Here is an 18,791-nt window from a genome sequence, read left to right as displayed (position 1 = left end):
TGTGCCCCTTTTTACTGAGGTCTGTGCTCCCTGAGTCTCTTCCTCTTCTCTAACTTCCATTTTCACCCTCCCAAATCCTCACACAACTACTCCTCCAACTGATTTCCCTCTCAGCCCCTCCTAATTACCCCTGCAGCTCATCCCTCTCATATACCCAGTCGCTCTTTATCACCACCCCTTGTTCCTTCCGCTGCCAAGAATTTGGATTGGGAGAAGGAAGTAGTGCATTGGGCCACTTCTTCCTCTGCCACTTGGGACTCAACTCACGCTTTAAATCTAGTGGAGAATTATAGTACTGCTTGGTTCAAAGTGCCAGAGGAAGATGCTACTTCTGGAAGCACTGCTGCTTTCCTCTTCCTGCTGGCCTGATCAATGCGTAAAATGATGTATCTGCTGCAGGGAGGATGGATGGATGATTGCAGATTGTGCAGGGTGGGTGGGGTCGGGAAGGAAGAGAATTGTGACTGCATGTTCTCGATTCCAACTCCTGGTTCCCAGAATTCTACAGCAATGGTCAGATTTTGTGGTCTTGGCTGCAAATTTCTGGGAGATTAGGTGTCCTGGTCCAGGTCCTAATGCATTAGAATTAATAATCTGATCTCAGGATCTTATGGTCCAAAAAGGTAAAACACTTTTACATTTATTATATTATCTCTTCAAGCCCAAACAAGTGTTTAAAGAACACTAGAAAAATGTGTGTGTGGAAGGGAGAGGGGGAGGAGAAGCTTTACTATTTTACCTTAATTAACCTCTCAATGGTATCCCCATTGTAACAGCCATTGAACTGGACTTGTCATGTGTACCTGTAACAAAGCTGCCAGAAATGTTGTTCTCTAGGGGGAGGAGGACCCAGGGACTCTTCCTACCTCCAGCCTGAGCACTGCTTTCTACCAGCTTGTATAGAGGAGTCTACTAGACAGATTAGTATGTCTGGAAAAATCATTAGGCACAAAACTGAGCCACTACTCAGAAAAGTAGCATAATTATTATTTTGTAATGTCACCATATCCAGATCCTTGTCAGAATGCATTATAATTTGTCATGAAACAATTCTTTGTCAACCCTTGCTGTGATTCAGCTAAAATGTTAACCCTTGATTTTCTGTAATATTTGGATGCTCATTTGTGAAATATTTTTAAAACCTACTAAGAAAAATATCTCTTAATTTGAGTGCAGAAATTCACCTCATTTATTTCTCCAGCAGATTTTAGAACCATGCAGATTAGGGAGAAAGGGAAATGACTTGTGGGCATATCTAGAAACATTAGTACAAGGACCTTCTTGCTATAGACTAATGGAATGTGGAGTCTGAGACATTATCGAATGCTCAGAAGTCAATTCTGTCTTTCAGAATCTGCATGGATTGTAATCTTGTGAACATGTGCAATGTTTGCAAAACTGCAGGACAGCAATGCTGGGCATACAGTTGTGCAATAAAGAAGGATCCTATAATCCAAAAATCTCTTTCCACAAAAGACAAAACACCTCCTTGAAAATGCACTGAAAAAAAATAGAACATATGCTCCTGTAACAAGTAAAGAAGGTACCTTCCTATAACTTCCAGCTGCCCTATTTTAATGACTGTTATATATGGGAGAATGTCCAATCATAACACCATCCTCCTAGGCCTACCAAAAAACTCAATACAACCCTTGCAGATGCTGCAAAATGCCGCTGCCCGCATACTCACTAACACACACCATCACGATCACATTACACCTGTCCTCCAGTTCCTACTCTGGCTACCAGTCACCTCCAGGATAATATTTATTTATTTATTTAGCACTTTTATATACCGATTTTCCAGTAACAGAATTACTAATCAAGTCGGTTTACATTCTAAACAATAACCATGACAAGAGGATGCCTTACAATAAATATATAAATCCCTCACACTCATACACAAGTCCATACACAACCAAAATATGCAATGGTTCTCTGAGCAACTCATCTTCCGTAAGCCAAACAGACCAACCAGAACGCAACACCAGGCAAAACTACAGATACCATCACCCAAACTAACTAAACATGTATCCACCAGAGAACACTCGTTTATCATTGCAGGAACAACCCTATGGAACAACATGCCACCTAATCTACACCAGGAACCATGCCCCAAAAAATTCAAACAAAACCTCAAAACCTGGTTTTTCAAACAAGCATATTCCTGACTGACTCTCAACTTTACCCACTCTCTGATAACATCCCATGATTACTATCACTCTGACTCCCCCACACCAAGACAGCTTCCCTCACTATACTGATTCCCAAGCAATCCCCCACTTCTCCATGAACATTTTTGACTGTACCTCCCCGATGTGCCGTAGCTATGCCCTCATTGCAGGCGTTGTTTGTTTATGAAGTTTTTATTTATGAAGTTTAAGTTTAAACCAAATATTTAAGTTTAACCCCTGTTACCATGTATAATGTAGTCATTAGTGTTTTGTGTTTCCAGGTAAAGCCTGTTGCTGCATTATGTTCCATTGTAAACAGAGGTGATGTTCCAAACGTGCCGCGGTATATAAAAAAAACCCTTAAATAAATAAAGCCAAAAAACACTTGTAATGCAACAGATAATCATGCACAGTCTCTCAATAAGTGACAAAATAGTTTTTGGAAAATTTGTCAAAACAAAAAACTCTTTAGTGATTTTATATAGGCGAAAAGCAAACCTTCTCAGTATTTAAATATGACTACCATAACAAAGTACTTACCTTGAAAATCAGCTTTCAAAAGAAAAATGGTGGGAAATATTTGTTTTGACAAGTACTGCCGCAGAGGATGCTCCTCATTCGCTAGATGAATTCAGCTGGTGTATACATTCATACATTCCATTGTTTTCAGTCCTTCAACATGGACCATGTTTTGCTGATGGCTTTCTCAAGGAGGCTAATCAAAACCACAGTATGAAGAAGGCACCAGCAAGACTCGCAGTGTAAACTGCTTTTCTGTAATGAAAAACACTTTCATGAATATATTTAAAAATATTCATGTGCCTTTGAATAGCCAAAAGAGAAGGCGGTGTCAATGAAAAGTATATAAGAACATGTATATAACAGAATAGTTGTACATGTATTTAAGGCAAGTTGCACCATCTCTATCTGCCATTGCCATCCCTCAATGATGTGGATATTGAATGCATAGTCAGTCTTGTTGTTCTTTCCCAAAGAGGTAGACTATGTTCTGATTTCCACCAGGAACCTTCAACCAGAAGATCCTTTTGTTTCAAATGGAAGAGATTCTTTGACTTGTTGTAGGATCAGCCAACTGAATTCATTCTGTGGACCCAAGGGACTTGCTTTCATATCTATTCTGCCTCTTGTCCTGAGGACTTAGCACCTCTTCAGTCAAAGTTCATCTCCATGCCATTGGGGTATTTCACAGGCAGGTGAAAAGGGCTCAATGATCTCTCTTCACTCATTGGTATCAAAATTCATGAAAGGGCTGTAGCTTTCCAAATCTCCGTTCTGTAAACCTCCAATATCTTGAGGCTTCAGTGTAGTCCTGGCTAAATGATTAAACCGAGTTTTGAACCTCTCAAGTTAGTAGGCTTGAAGTTTCTCAACTGGAGTGTAGTATTGTGGCTGTCACTTTGGCATGAAAAGGGTGTGAAGTACAGGCTCTGGTTTGTTTTTTTCATAATAGGGTGGTTCTACAAACTTACCCCAAGTTCCCTCCATAAATAGTATCCTTGTTTCACATTAATCAAGCTATTGTGGTCTTGGAAAGAATGCAGGCAGCACATGTGCACAAAGGAGAATGACCTCGTCACTCCTTGGACTATGAGAGCCTGGCTTATTATGTAAGAGGACTCAACCTTGCCATCAGGATTCTCAATTGTTCGTGTGCTTTGATCCCAATTGTACGGGAAAGGCAGTAGCCAAACTGCCTGTTGGCTTATGGACTGTACATTACATTGTTGGGCTCTGGCTGGCTTACAAATTACAAACTCTATTAAAGACTCATTAAGTGAAAGTCATGATGACTTCAGTAGCTCATCTCAGGACCTCTTCAATTGAAAACATATTCCAAACTGCTACTTTGGTCATCTGTTCACATCTTCATGTCTCACTACTCTCTGGACAGCATGTCTCAAAAAGAGAGTAACATTGGATAAGCAGTTCTGCACAGCCAGTTCACCCCATAGTCCACTTTTCATTTGGTGGGGCTGGGTTTTTGTTTTTTTTTAAGCACTGGCTCTGCAGTGCATCCCTTACCTTGGGACTCCCCATTCGTTATGACTAATTTATGACTTCTTGTTGAAGGAGAAAGCAGGTTTGCTTACCTGTAAATGAGGTTCTCATAAACAGAATGAATTAGCCATACATAATCTCCATCCTCCTCCCTGGAGAGTGACTACCTCATGCACGCTTGTGCTGTCTGGAAGAGATGGAATTTTGAGGCATTGTGCACACACAGGAACTCCCACACATGCTCTTTAAAAGTCTTTACTGAGCTCTGAGAGGTGGGTCGTCGTTAGTTCTGTCAGATGATATTGCCCATGCATTTTGGCTAATTCATCCTGCTATCTATAGACCCCCCATTTATAGGTAAGCAAACTTGCTCTTTCCCTTCATTCCTGAAACTGCAAAACAAAAACCACACAAAGTAGATGTTACAGAATTATAAAAACCTCATATGAATATGTTCCCATCACAAGAAAAATATTGTTCTTCTCCAGTGAGGACAATGTTAGTAGTGCACAATAAAAATAACAAATGCTGTTGAGTTTAATGTTGTGCACTAACTTCTTTATGAAGGCCAAATGGATTTTGGAGTACATTTCCTGATATAGTGCCAATTATGTGGCTGTTTTTGTTTTTAAGTATATACATCAATCCATGCTATTTAGGAGAGAGATCATGCTTTCAAAATTATATTTGATCTTAGGTCACAGAGGTATGTGTGGGGTTTTTTTTTTTTGTTTGGGTTTTTTTTTTAACTCTTGTAACTGACAGTCTTAGCCAAAAGTAAACCAGCAGTTCAGCTCAGAAGTGGTAATATAAACTTTGTAGAGGACAAGAAAGCTTCCTCTCTACATTCGTCCATGCCAGAAAATATTTTTTGTTGTGTATATACCAGATCACTGTTTCTGTTCTATATGGATGCTATCTGGCCGCCTGAGAGCCTTGAGAGAGACACTGGTCTTTAGAGTAGCTTACATCAGAGAAGAGTTAGTATAAGCAAAATATCTTTATTTAATGTCTAATTAAAAGGTTAATTTTTCCTTCACTGTATGTTTAATAGCAGAGCAGTTTAACATAAAATATTTTTTTGGTTGGTGATTAACTAAACTCCATCAATTGGTTAGAACTATGTCCTTCAATTTAGTAAAACATGATTTCCCAGTCAACTGTTTTACATTTGGAGAAATGTTTTATGTTTTTATTTCCTGTTTTGTAGTTCCATGTTTATTCTTTTCATAAGAATTGGGTTTTGATTATTTCTTGAATGCTGTCTTCCTGGTGATGGTCTTCGAGATGCGATTCTGTTGAATTGTAAATTGAACAATCCTCACTAAAGGATCTTTAAGCCATTACCATTAAGAACCATCTTTTCACCATTTTCTGTTTGTACTGCTGAAAAATTTAATATGTAATGCCAAACACAAAGGACAAAGGGGAAATTGTCCTTGTATCAACCTTATGCTTTTTTGACTATAAAGAATAAAGATTAACTGCCATTCGTGTGCTAGAGAATTATTGACTTGGAGAGAAGAAATACTGATGGACAGAGAATTCTAACTTAAGGCAGTGCCGCTTGACGTCTGTTCATCTCTAAGGGAGGCCTATTATTTTCTGTTATGAAGTGAAAATTAACCTTTATTTGTTTTATTAAACCATTCTTAAAAAAAAAAAAAAGAGAGAACACATGTGATGTGATAATGGGAACAATGTTGCCTACAGTTTTGACCCCCTTTGGCATCAATAGCCAACATGATGATGAAGGAACATTAATATTTTTTAGGGTATCTGATAAGGAATCAGCCATCAAGATTATGTATTACAGGGCTAAGGTTTTGAAAATCCTGTCTGCAAGACAGGGAATAGTTGGAAGGAGGTAGAGGAATGGTATAAAGATGGAGTTCTAAAATATAGAGGAAGCAATGGTGTAATAAGATTTTTGCACTTCAGACTTTGCAGTGTATCCCTTTCTGCTATGGGACTTCATCCTCCCCTCCTTTTCTGCTGCTGCTGCTGCTGTCTCCCCTCACTTTGTAGTGGGAGAAGCTGTTTAGGCTGGTGCTGGTGGTGTTCAGTGATCATGGGACCTGAGTCCGTGCAAGCTGACCAGTTCTGCCTCTCCCTCACACGGGCTTCCTTTTCTTGCCTTAGGAACACCAAGGTGAGCGGGGGAGGGGTCAATGACGAGGAAGGGAGCTGGGGCACTGCGCCTCTTCAGCGCTATACCTGGAGCAGCTTCCTCGCATATCTTAATCTTGTTATGCCACTGAGAGAAATGAATGTCCATGCAGAAGTTAAATGCAAGAGTCAGGATCAGGTGTTCCTAATTGGACGTACATGTACTGCCAAAAAGAAGCTGAAATGCTGATATGGAAATTAATTTGTGATAGACAAAATGGATAAGTGAGGGTTCTGATCAAATTGGTATCAATGAAATAGGGCGATGAGTAGAAAAATATTTAGAAAACTAGGACACCAGCTTTTTCCTTTAGCTGTTGTCTTATTCTTCTCCTCTCTCTCCCCTTCGGTCATTCTTTCCTCCTCCCTCTGATGCCTATGTACATGACATCACTTAGCAAAGAATAACTTAAGGGTAAAAAGGTATATCAGAACTGAACATAGATTCACCCCGTTAGCTGAAGACTTTGCCAACTCTTCACAAAGCTTTTGGGAAAAAAATGACATGACCTTCATATTGCCATGGAAGCTGACTGTACTCTATTTGTTCAGAGTGTCTGATGTCTTCACAAGAATGCATCTAATGTTTTTAATCATAGGTCAGGGATCCATATGTCATGGTCACTTTGAGATCAAATAATTTTTTTTGTTTTTATATTTGCAAATAAATAAATGATTAATGCTGAGAAATTTTCTTTTATGTCAAACACTTATCTCAGGCAGGAGATCATCTCATTGTTTCAATGCCAAATCGGCCCAACACTGTTCCAGTGTTTCATGATTCCTGCATCAGAGGCACATAAATTAAAAATTGGTAGCGATGTAAACTTCAGCAACAACATGCCTTGCAGTACACCATGTTGTTCCCCCTCCAAATTAAAAATTACAGATAAAAAGCATCAGATCTTTGACTCACCAAAGGCAATTCAGTGTTTTTGCATCAGTATTGAAGGAGCTTCTGTGGAAAAGAAAGCTTATGGGAGCCTTGACATGAATGAGAAGCTGTAGGCAATTCAGTTGACTATAAACCTTGCTTGTGTGCTGGGAAGTCTAAACACTGAGCAACAGCACTAACTTAAAGGAAGGCCATAGTTTCACTAGGGATTTGGTTAATGAAATTTGTTTTGTGTTTGTTGGTATGAGTAGTCAATGGTTTGGGTGGGAGGGAGGGTGGATATGGAACAATTGTGACTCTTGTTATTATGCATATGGAAGAAAATGGCAATTACGTGTGCTGGAAGATGGATGAATTGGAAAGCTTATTTCTTCATTGCAAAGAAGCACAGGATCTGCTCGGATGTGTGGTAGTGTTTTCCAGAGAGCATGACTAACATGATCAGTAAGCAATGGTAAAGACAAGTTCTGGCGATTTTTAAGGACTATCCAGGGTGGATAAAATATGCTTCATTATTCATGTGAGACACCCTGCTGCAAAACAGGGACTAGATATATGCGGTTTTTACCTGCAGTTAAAGGAAGAAGAATGTATATGTTCTTGGTTTGCTTTATTTTGAGTTAAGCTAGGAACAAGAGTTAATTACGGAACTTAAGTTACTTTTTCGGGTGGGGGGGAGGCAGTGGAACCTGTTTGTGAAAAATGATATAAGAAAATGTTATTATTCTACATGGAAGTTGTGGGATGGTGGGTGAGGATCAATGGGGGGATTAAAGGTAAACAGAAATTACACTTTTTTTTTTATAGGTTCACAATTCATATAGCACAGGAGTTCTCAACCCAGTCCTTAGGTCACAACTGGCCACTCAGGTTTTCAGGATATCCATAATGAATATGCATAAGAAAGCTTTGCGTACAATGGAGCAGTGCATGCAAATAGCTCTCATGCATATTCATTAAGGATATCCTGAAAATATGACTGTTTAGGTGTATCCCAAAGACTCAGTTGAGAATCATTGATATAGCAGGTTGGACTTGTTTCTTTGTTCAGAAAAAAATAGAGGAACAGGTAGAGGATGAGGACATTCTATACTGCCCCATCTTTGATCACAGCCCAATTTCATTATCACGTAATATATTTCAGCTTTTGCCTTCTGAAAGGACTTGGAGACTGAACCTATCCATTCTTAGTAAAGTTGAGTTATCTGAGGTAATTACTAATCTTCTGTGGAAGATGTGCCAGTCTGCCACTCACATTTTATCTGCTGTATTTGCTGCAGCTGACTTGCAGTTTGAGATGGCTGCAGCACACCCAACAGTTAGAGTGCAGTTGGTGAAGTCATGCAATGTTTCCTGGGAACATAGATATACACATACTCATTCTGGTTGTCTGTTACCTAAGTTGAGCACTATATGCTTGTATCAACAACTGGATTTTAATTTATTCCATTAGGGGGAAAAAAGCAATTTTTTTCCCACTGATTCTCTTGTTTTTGTTTATTATAACCACTGATAAATTTCCTGGAAAAAATTAAAAAAAAACTGAAAACAAAGGTCCCTAGGCATGTACAAGTGTTACATGCTTTGTTTTTATTTACAACTATGCTATGATATATATATATTTTATTTTTTTTTTTGCAAAAGGTTTTTCATTAAAGCAGCATTATTAAATAAGAACCAACTAGCAAAAAGACGCCAGTCATAACACTATATGTAAAAAGGAGGAGGACATCTTTGATATAAACATAACTGACCAAACATAAAAAGACCTCAGTGCGGATGGATATCTAAACAGAGAAGAGAAATAAGGCAATGCCACTAGAATTTTCTTTACATACTCTGCCAGTTGAAAAATGGTCACCAAAACACACATTCTCGCTCTCTCTCCATACACCTCTATATACCAATTTTTTTAATTAAATCTGATTCCATGAGATTTTCATATAGTATGCTACTTACATTCAATTACATAGGTAGAAAATTGTAATACACTACTTCAAAACATATCTATCTACCTATTCTACCTGCTAAGAGAGACCATCATTTATTTATTTTAAACATTTATACTCCGATAAATCCAAAGTCCTAAGCAGCTTACAAAGGAACATTTATAATATAAATAAAGCTATACAATGAAAATTAAAATACAAAACATTGTAAACATAGTAAAATCAATAAAAGGAATAAAAACTGTGCAGCATAAATAAGTAGTTACATCATCCTGAAGGCCTTTGCAAGCTATTTTCTAAAAAAAAATGTTTACATGGTTTTTTTTCACAAACTTTGGGAGCCTATTCCACAGTATTGGAGTCATTGTAGGAAAGCATCCTGTCTCTTGAATTGTGTAGCCTAGTTAGCCGGGGATTATGGGTGTCTAGGAGTAATTTATTAGCTGATGTCATTGTGGGATGATATTTTTTAAGTGAGCTGACACAAAGGGGCACTTCATTGCTGAGAGCTCTAACACCAGTATCAAAAACGTTAAATGGCTGACTTCCAGTTATGATGTAGGAGAGGAGGCAGTGTTCCGCTGGAGCTCTTGCCGTTTTTATACTCATCCAGCTATAGAGCGCAATTAATTTTGGGACATGTCACTGAATAAAGATACTAGCAAGAGATCCTTGCTGTTATGGGTGGATCAGGCCACAACAATTAAGAAATCTATCAAGAAACATGGGGCTGCTAGGCTGGAGCAGGCTAGTGACCCCGCTTCTGAAGAGGAAATGGCTGACTTGCCCCACAAGGCCTGTGACGAGGTGGCCTCTAACCGTGCTTGGATGGAGGAGTTTGCTGAAAAATATCTCTGCTAAGCTTGACAACCATTTAGCTGTCGTCGTGGATAAAATGGCTCAATTAGTGGAGGCAGTGCAGGATGTCGCGACCAAGCTCGAAAAATATGGTGGACATAGAAATGGCCCTTACCACGGCTGGCACTAAAATAGATCTCCTGGAACGGCGGCATAATTCGACGATGGAAAAAATAGACGAGCTCTAAAACCACTTGCATCAAGGAAATATTCGTGTGTTCGGAGTCCCTGAGAAAACAGAAGGAACTGATACAGTTGACTTCTTCGAAAAATGGTTGCCTAGCATTTTGCAGCTCGAAGGTAACCAACCTTGTATTAAAATCAAAAGAGACAATCACATGTCTGTCGGCCCCAATGGCGGAAGGTTGGCTCAGAGCTGTAATTATTAAATTACATAATTTCTGTGATAAAAGAAAAATGCGGCTGGAGGGCTTCAGGAAATTAAATTTCAGGACTCCCGTATTATGATATTTCAAGATTTCTCTAATGAACTACAGAGGCGGCGACAAGACGTCGGAGAGGTTAAGCGGGTACAACAACGTCTGGATTATAAATATGCCATGTTGTATCCTGCCTGTCTCTGGGTCAAAAGAAATGGCCAGCCAGTTATCCTGGATACTGTGGCAGCGGCAGAAAAGTGGCTTCAGGACAACAAGCGTTCCAGTTAGATAGAGCGGAAATGAGGGCATTGTGAGTGTTCGGGGGAATTATACACTGTGAAGCTCTTGAACTATGGCAGGAGTCTTGAAGGGGACTTAAGTGCTGTGTCTTTTTTGAGTTTTATGTTTTCTCAGCACAGAGATGTTTCTGAATCCAAGAATTCTTACTGCAGTGAGTAGTGGCCAGGCTATCCTGTGTTCCAGAGCAATATTTTGTTTCTCTACTTTTAACATTTTTGCTTCCCTTTTTTTCTGCTTTCTTGCAGAAGGTCTGTCCTAGTCCTCGATAGCGCCTGTTGCTGGTGGGTAGGGGAGCCACTAGGCCACCTTGCGCCAAGAAGCTGGTTAGTGATGATTACTCTGTGGGTTTGCTCTTTGATCTTGCGGCACACCAGCACTGTGAGGGGTATCCTTGGGCTTACTTCTCCCCCTGTGGCGCAGGCCTAATTCTATTTCTTTTTTTTCTTCTTTTCACCTGCAGTATGGAAGCTCTAAATATCGACATGCTTCAGCATCATGGGATGCGTTGTGAACTTCTTCCAGATTGCAGCAGGGAGGCCCTTTTTATGTGTCTGTTTTCCTTTTCTTTACATGCTCTGACTACATGATTGCATGAGCGCTCCCTCGTTGACCTATTAATTTCAACAGTTTTGCTGAATTTTGTACTCTAATGTGGTTTTAATTAATATGATAGCTCTGTTGTATTTACGTACCTGGCAGGGTGGCTTGGCAATTGTTCCTGGGATAAAATGTGGGGTGGGCTTAGTGATAGGGTTGGCTTACCAGGGGTAGGGGTTGAAGAGGTGAGTGGACTGCCTTCTCGGTCCTGATTTGTTTTCCACCGAGGGGCTATGAGGTCTAGAGTCTGGGAATTGAGGGTTTGTGTGAATGGGGAAAGGGGATTGTTGAGGCTGGTTGGGAAGTTCTGATTTGGTGAGGGGTCATATTTGAATTGTGGGGGGTGGGATTGGTTGTTGGTTCAGAAGGGGGAGTTGGGACGAGGTGTGGACAAGTCTAGTTTTAAAGGAATCTTTGATCCAGTGGAGGATGACACGGTTTACAATTTCTTTCCTATACATAATACAAGCTGTGGAAGTGTTGACAGCTGAACATTATATTTTCACCATTTTTCCTTGTTACTTATATGAGTTGCAGAATTCAATCATGGCTGGTGTTTTTGGGACTCTAGCCCAGGAGCTGAGCACTCGCAGAAATTATTTTCAAATGTGTGTTCGTTTTTTAGAGCTATGACAGTTTGCTGTCTCTTCTCCAGTTAAAAGCAAACACATTCTTAATTTGGCTAGTCACTGTAAGACTCAAATTCTGATGTTGCAGGAGACCCATCTGACAGACTTAGAATATGAAAAACTGCAGGTTGGCTGGGTAGGGCAACTTTATTACTCTTTGTATAATTCTAAGAGTAGAGGGGTATGTATGCATATTCATAAAAATTTGCCCTTGGTTGTTTGCCTTTCACTAGCAGATGTGAGTGGCAGATTTATTATTATTATTGAGGATTTATTACACTGTACCAATTATATTAGTGAATGTATACGCACCCAGTAATGATCAGAGTTTTTTCATACTCTTACAGATAAAATAGCAATGCTTGGGTTTGAGCATTTATGGGTGGGCAGGAACTGGAATCTTAGTCCTGACCTTTTGGTTGATAAGACTTCCCAATCTCGCTCTCACGTTCCTCCTAATCTAGGATTCCGGGATCTTGTCACTACATTTCAACTTAGATGCCTGGCAGCATTTACATAACAGGGAAAAAATGATACATTTTATTCCCCCCCACGCATGGGTCATATAGCAGGATAGATTTTTTCTTATGCACTCCAAATTTGTTGTCTAATTTGGATAGTAGTGCAATACTGTCCTGTACTATTTCTGATCATTACCCAGTGGAGCTTTGCTTAACTTTGGAACCTGCTCTCTTTAAACCTCATACCTGGAGACTTAATACTACTCTTCTAGGAGATAGGCGCTTCCCTGATCTCATTAAAGAGGCTGTAGCATAATTCGATCTCCATACCCTGAAGAGGATTGCATGCCCATATTGAGATGGGAAACATTTAAAGCCTTTTGTTGGGGTAAACTCATTAGCTTGGACAGTCATATTCAATGGGAAAGAAAGAAGGAGGAATCTACATTGCTAGCCAAGATTCGGAATCTAGAGCTCCAGCATAAGCGTGCTGGGTCACATCGAACTCTTGCAGCCCTGGATAAATGTAGACAGCAGTTGCAAACACTGGAAATAAGATCGGGAAGACCTTGAAGTATACTAAACTCATATATTACGAATATGGGGATAAGCCTGGGTCTTTCTTGGCCAGAGTGGCAAAGCGGAGCTTGTAAATCTCACATAGCCCAAATAAAACAGTTAATGGAAGAACTTACTGCTAAGTCTCATGCGATAGAGGAGACCTTTGTACAATACTTCTCTGAACTATATAAAGGGCCTGGTGAGTACCCTGTACCTGAGATTCATAGGTTTCTGGATAATTTACTTTCCTTTCCTGAGGCCCAACGGGAAATATTGGCTGAGCTTATATCATTACTAGAAATACAGGCTGCTTTAAAGCCTTACCAAGTGGAAAATGCCGGGGCCCGGATGGGTATTGATTTTTTTTTTTTTTTCCCAAAAACTCCGTTGCATGTTTCTCATTACCTTCTGATAGTATTTAACATGGCAGGTGAAGCAGGGCAGTCACAAGGCACCATGGCCGATGCTAATATATCACTCATTCACAAAAAGGGGAAGAATGCCCTGGAGTGTGGGTCTTACAGGCAGATATCTTTACTTAACTCAGACATAAAAATACTTGCTAAGGTGTTAACAGCTCCGCCTTGAGGCTTTGCTCCCGCATCTGATGCACCCTGACCAAGTTGGATTTGTGAAGGGGGGAAACTCCACGTCCAATACTGGGAGGTTGTTTAATCTCCTGCACCTGGCCAAAGAGAAGGGCATATTGGGGGTTGTTATCTCACTAGATGTTGAAAAGGCATTTGACTGCCTAACTTGGCCTTTATTTGCGGTCATGGATAGAGCTGGTATACCCGCTTGATTTCTTGCCTGGGTTAAGGATATATATGAGAAACAGAGAGCTCACTTGAGTATCAATGGGTCTCTTTTCCCCCTTTTTTGACATTTGCCAGAGGTACAAGGCAAGGATGCCCACTGTCTCCCCTGCTATTTGACTTGGCCATCAGCTGCTATTAGACAGCACTCTGGTATCTCTGGGTTTCAATTGGGGGCAGGGCTCATAAAAATTCCCTCTATGCAAATGATGTACTCACTTATATGATATCCCCTACAACATCTGGGCCATTCGTTTTAGATCTCCTATTGTTGTATGGCTCTTAAAGTTAATTTTGAAAAATCTGAAATGTTCTTGCTAGATCCAAAAATGGTAGTTCAGAATCTTTTACGGGTTTCCAGGAGGTTGAACATGCGTTTCAATACCTTGGGATTTTTTATTTCAAGGGCTTTTTAAAGATCTTTACGCTAATAACTATATCCCTTTAATATCCCAAATAAAACAAAAAATGCAGATTGGGAACATTTAACCATTTCCTGGATGGGCAGAATCAATCTACTCAAAATGTCCCTGCTTCGAAAACTTTTATATCTGTTTCAGCACGTGTCATGTTCGGTGCCAGTTAGCATGTTTAAGGATTTGAATAAATGTATTCTGAAATTTGTTTGGCAAGGTAAACAAGCCCGGATAGGACTGAGACATCTCTGGTTGCCCAAGTTGCAGGGTGGCATGGCTCTGCCTCACCTTCGGATATATTATTGGGCAGCTAGACTTATTTTTATGAAAGTCTGATCGGGAGCCTGAGAGGAGTCCTGGCTGCACCTGGAAAAGTTTCAGGCTGAAGCGGTTAACTTAGGGGTATTGCCCTTTTTGCCGCGAGATCCTCCCATCAGTAGAAGAGCCCCATGATAGCTCATACCGTTCAAATATGGCGTCAAGTATTTACGTTTTTAGGGCGAATGAATGTGCTCCTATATATGAAAATCCTAATCTTTCAGCCTGTACATTTTCCTCAACCATTAAGGACTGGAGGGATAATGGCCTTGTTTATGTTGTCCAACTATGGGATGAGGAGTGGTTTGCTACATATCAGTCTTTTTGTGATGAACATGACTTACCTCCCCATTCTCGTGCTTCCTGTCTTCAATTAAAGGGGGGCGTAAAGCGAGTAAATTTGATTTGACTAAGATGCTGCGCGAACTTGATGGGCTGGAGATTTTTTTTATGAGTGATCCCGATGCCTACAAGAAGGGCGTTTCCCTCATATATATGGACATTCTTCTTGGTAAATATGGGAAAGAAACGCTACAATTTATAATAGATGCATGGAATACTGATTTAAATGTAATGCTTGATCATAGGGCCTGGAAGTGTATATGGAATTTAGCACATCACATTTCTATCTGTGCTAAAAGGACTGAACTATCGTATCCCTATCTTTTATTCTAAATATTTTCCAAATGTTGGGGTTCTGTGCTGGAGAGGGTGTAGTCAGATGAATTCTTATATTCACATGTGGTGGTACTATCCAGTGGCCAGTAATTTCTGGAAGTAAGTCACCCAGGAAGTTGCTGATATTCTAGGGGTCCCTGTTCAGATGACTCCTGAATTGTGGTTACTGGGCTGTTGGAATAATTCATTGATACCAGTTAAATATAGAGCATTGGCAGGACAGCTGCTTTTGGCAGCTAGGTTCACTGTGGCTACCTTTTGGAAGACCAGCCATAATATTGAATACTGGAAGTCACAGATTAGAAACATCACTGACATTGAGTTGTTGCGCTTTGACCTCAAGAATGAACATGCAAAATATGTCTGTATCTGGGGGTCCATATCATGAATATTTGGAAGATGCTTAATTACTATTTTTGTGTACTTTAATATATATATTGTTGGAGAATTTCAGCTGTCATTTTTATGCTGATTTACAATCTGTAACTCAATTTATTCTTTTTATTTGTTTCCTTATGGAAATCCTGTTTTCTTTGCATGTTGTTGAGGAGTCTTCCTCTTTGATGTATGCCTTAAAAATCTTAATAAATAGTTATAAAAAAAAACCAAACCAAAAAACTTTAAATAAACTCTCCATGCCATAGGAAGCCAGTGCAATGCATAGAGAGCTGGCAAGATATGTTCATATCTTGATGTCCTAATCAGAATGCGTGACTCAGAGTTCTGGACTACTTGTAAAGCTTTTTATAGCATAATGAGGGAGCCTAAGGTAGAATGAGTTGCAATAGTATGCCCCATTAAGGACAAGGGTCTGGAGGATAATTCTAAAATCAATAGGCTCGAGGTATGGTTTAATTTTCCTCAATATACAGAGTGTAAAATATGCTTTTGCTACTACATCTTTGATTTACAGTCTGATAGAAAGTTCATCCAATATTACGCCCAAATTCTTCACTTTAACAGAAGGGATAACAGTCCCTACGAAGTGAAAGATGGATGGGAAAGTTGAAGATAGACACTGGCTCATGCTACTAAACTCAATTTTATAATGAAAAAGCCATCGTTTTACCACTTTCATATAAATGGATCAAAAACCCAAAGAGGTATTTACATCAGAATGAAACTAGAAAAAGAACTGAATATTGTCAGCGTTAATGGAATACAGTAGTTGTAAATCAGAGAGCAGTTATGAGATTGGCTTCAAGTAAATGTTAAATAATAATGCTGATAGTGAGGATCCTTAAAGAAATCCTGAGAGAGAGGAGTGAAACCAGGACTAAACTGAACCAGCAGTACCTGTTTCATGTAAGCGCTGAACAAGAATCTTGTGATCAATGGTGTCAAAAAAGATGAAAGGTCTAATAAGACCAAAATAAATTCTTTGCCTTGATCAAAGCCTCTAATCAGTGTATTCCAGGTTCGATCTAAGAAGGATTTCCATGGAGCATTGGCCTAAAATCAAACTGGTACTGATCCTATATATTGTGTTCAGATAGAAAGTTTTGCAGTTGTTTGTAAACCACAGCCTCAATAACCTTGGCTAAAAACATATTAGTTGAAATGAATCTATAGTTATCATTAGGGTCCAAGTTAGGCTTTTTTAGTACTGGGCGTACAGCTAATTGTTTGAGCAGTGTTGGAAGATTACCTTCTTTTTAAAGAGTTAACCAAATCTCATAGTGGAAGAGCAATGTTAGCTGTTAATTTAAAAACAGCTACTGGACATATATTTAAAAAGCGGTTGGTAACCCTCATTGATTTTACCACTTGAATGAATTTGAGGAAATAAAATCTAATTCTTCCCATAGAGGTTTTATATCTGATTCCATAGATTTCTTAGGCATAGCACTTGGGTTAAAAGTGGCACAAATAGTACTAATTTTTTTTTTTTTTTTTCAAAAACTGAAAAGCAAACTGTTCAGGAGAGACGAGACAGCCAGCCTGAGTAGACTCAGCTTTAGAGTCAGGATTAGAGGCAGTATATTTTTTCACAATCTGAAATAGCTCTCTGAGATGGTTTCCAGAATCCTGAATAGATTTATACATAAAAGCCTTCTTAGCAATGATGATTTCATTCCTGTAATTATTCAAATTGTATTTATTAAGGTCGCTCACAAACAAGGTCTTGCACCAACATTGTTCCAGATGGTGTAGGCCTGGCTTCAAAACTTTCAAATCATTGAAGTCCCAAGGAGCTAGATGGTTTCTCCTGAAATATGGGGCAATTTCATCAAGAACAGATATTAAAGATTCTTGCCAACTGATACCACAGATGCAACTTCTAAAAATCCTAGTTAACTAATCCCAGGAAACCACTCAGTATCAATTTGTCTGCACTTAAACTTGATCTGATAAAGGAATTTTAGTAATTACTCTTAAAAAGTTGTGAAAAACTAACTCATAAAAATGAGATCTAAAATATGGATAGGGCCCAGAACAACTTGATCCCATTCTAAAGCATATATCATGCCCAAAAATAAAATAAATCACTTCACAGGCTGGAGAAAAAGGTGTGTAGAGTCAACATGTAAACTGAAATCACCCAAAACTATAATCTGGTTCAAATCTAATTGAATATCATTGAGGTTTTCAATTACTAGGACATAATTGTTCTCTAACAAACCAGGAGGGCAGTAAAAAAAATAATAAAAAAAAAAAAGACAAATGCCCTATTTTTTAACAACAACAAATAGTGCTTCATATGGTTCTCAATGTCCAAGTTAATCATTGAAAGTGATATATTTCTTTAAAATAATTTAAAAACCAGCCTGCTTTTTACACCTTGTTTTGGGGGAAAAACTGAAATTGTCAAGGCACAGCTAAGAAAGCAAAGCATGGTCCGTTTCAAAAAGCCATGACTCAGGGATACGTAAAACAGCCAAGTTTTCTTCAATTAAAAGATCATCATAATAATAAGGATCTTATATCTTAGCGAATGAGCATTAATGAGACAAACGCATAAAGGCTGTTCAAGAAAAGTAGCTGGCTGAGACATGTTACATACTGATAAACAGAAAAGTAATCTAGTAGTGTTTCTGTAATGCTTTTGAAATATATTATTATATCGGCCAATTACCCATAATGACAGGGATTGGAAAGGATAAAAAAACCCCATGAAAATGACTTGCCAGGAGAAGCAATAATATGATGCAAAGTTCCTGGAATCCTTGGTTGCACGAAGGAGCTACTTTGTTGCACTACTTCGGTATGTGATGAGGCGAACACTGTCCCAGTGCCGGGTGTTTGTGACATCCATACTGGCTTAAAGAGCCCATGCAGATTGTTATTCAGGAGGTGGGTTCAGCTGTCACTAAGGCAGGGAACGACTGGATGCTATCGCGGCAACCCCAGCGGCAGATCAGAATGGCTGGCTCAGGTGATGGGGAGTGGTCAGCAATACAGAGAGCACAGTGAGAAGAGAGCTGGCAAGAAGCTTCATCCAGGCACTCCGGCATCCACAGCAGCTTAAAGAGCCCAAACAGACTCTGTCAGTCAGGCAGGGAATGATGGGACACTATCATGGCAACCCCAGTGACAGTTGAGGATGGCTGGCTCAGGTGGAAGGGAAGCAT

General features: G+C 39.4%; 1 protein-coding gene across 6 annotated transcripts in view; it reads left to right on the top strand.

Moving 5' to 3' along the window:
* The window catches only part of ACVR1 (activin A receptor type 1), a 231,441-nt gene that overhangs the window by 201,335 nt on the left and 11,315 nt on the right, over positions 1 to 18,791 (top strand). Inside the window, exon 9 of one of the 6 annotated variants that reach the window (XR_003857345.1) lies at positions 1,352 to 1,543. The exons of the other annotated variants lie outside the window; for them this stretch is intronic. The gene's annotated coding sequence lies outside the window, so the exon portion shown is untranslated. The remainder of the gene's footprint in view (positions 1 to 1,351; positions 1,544 to 18,791) is intronic. 6 annotated transcript variants of the gene reach the window in all.

The sequence above is a fragment of the Rhinatrema bivittatum genome, chromosome 6, assembly GCF_901001135.1.
Source record: "Rhinatrema bivittatum chromosome 6, aRhiBiv1.1, whole genome shotgun sequence".
Taxonomy (NCBI): Eukaryota; Metazoa; Chordata; class Amphibia; order Gymnophiona; family Rhinatrematidae; genus Rhinatrema; species Rhinatrema bivittatum.
Note: the sequence above shows the minus strand (reverse complement) of the source record. Positions and strands in the feature narration are given on the sequence as shown.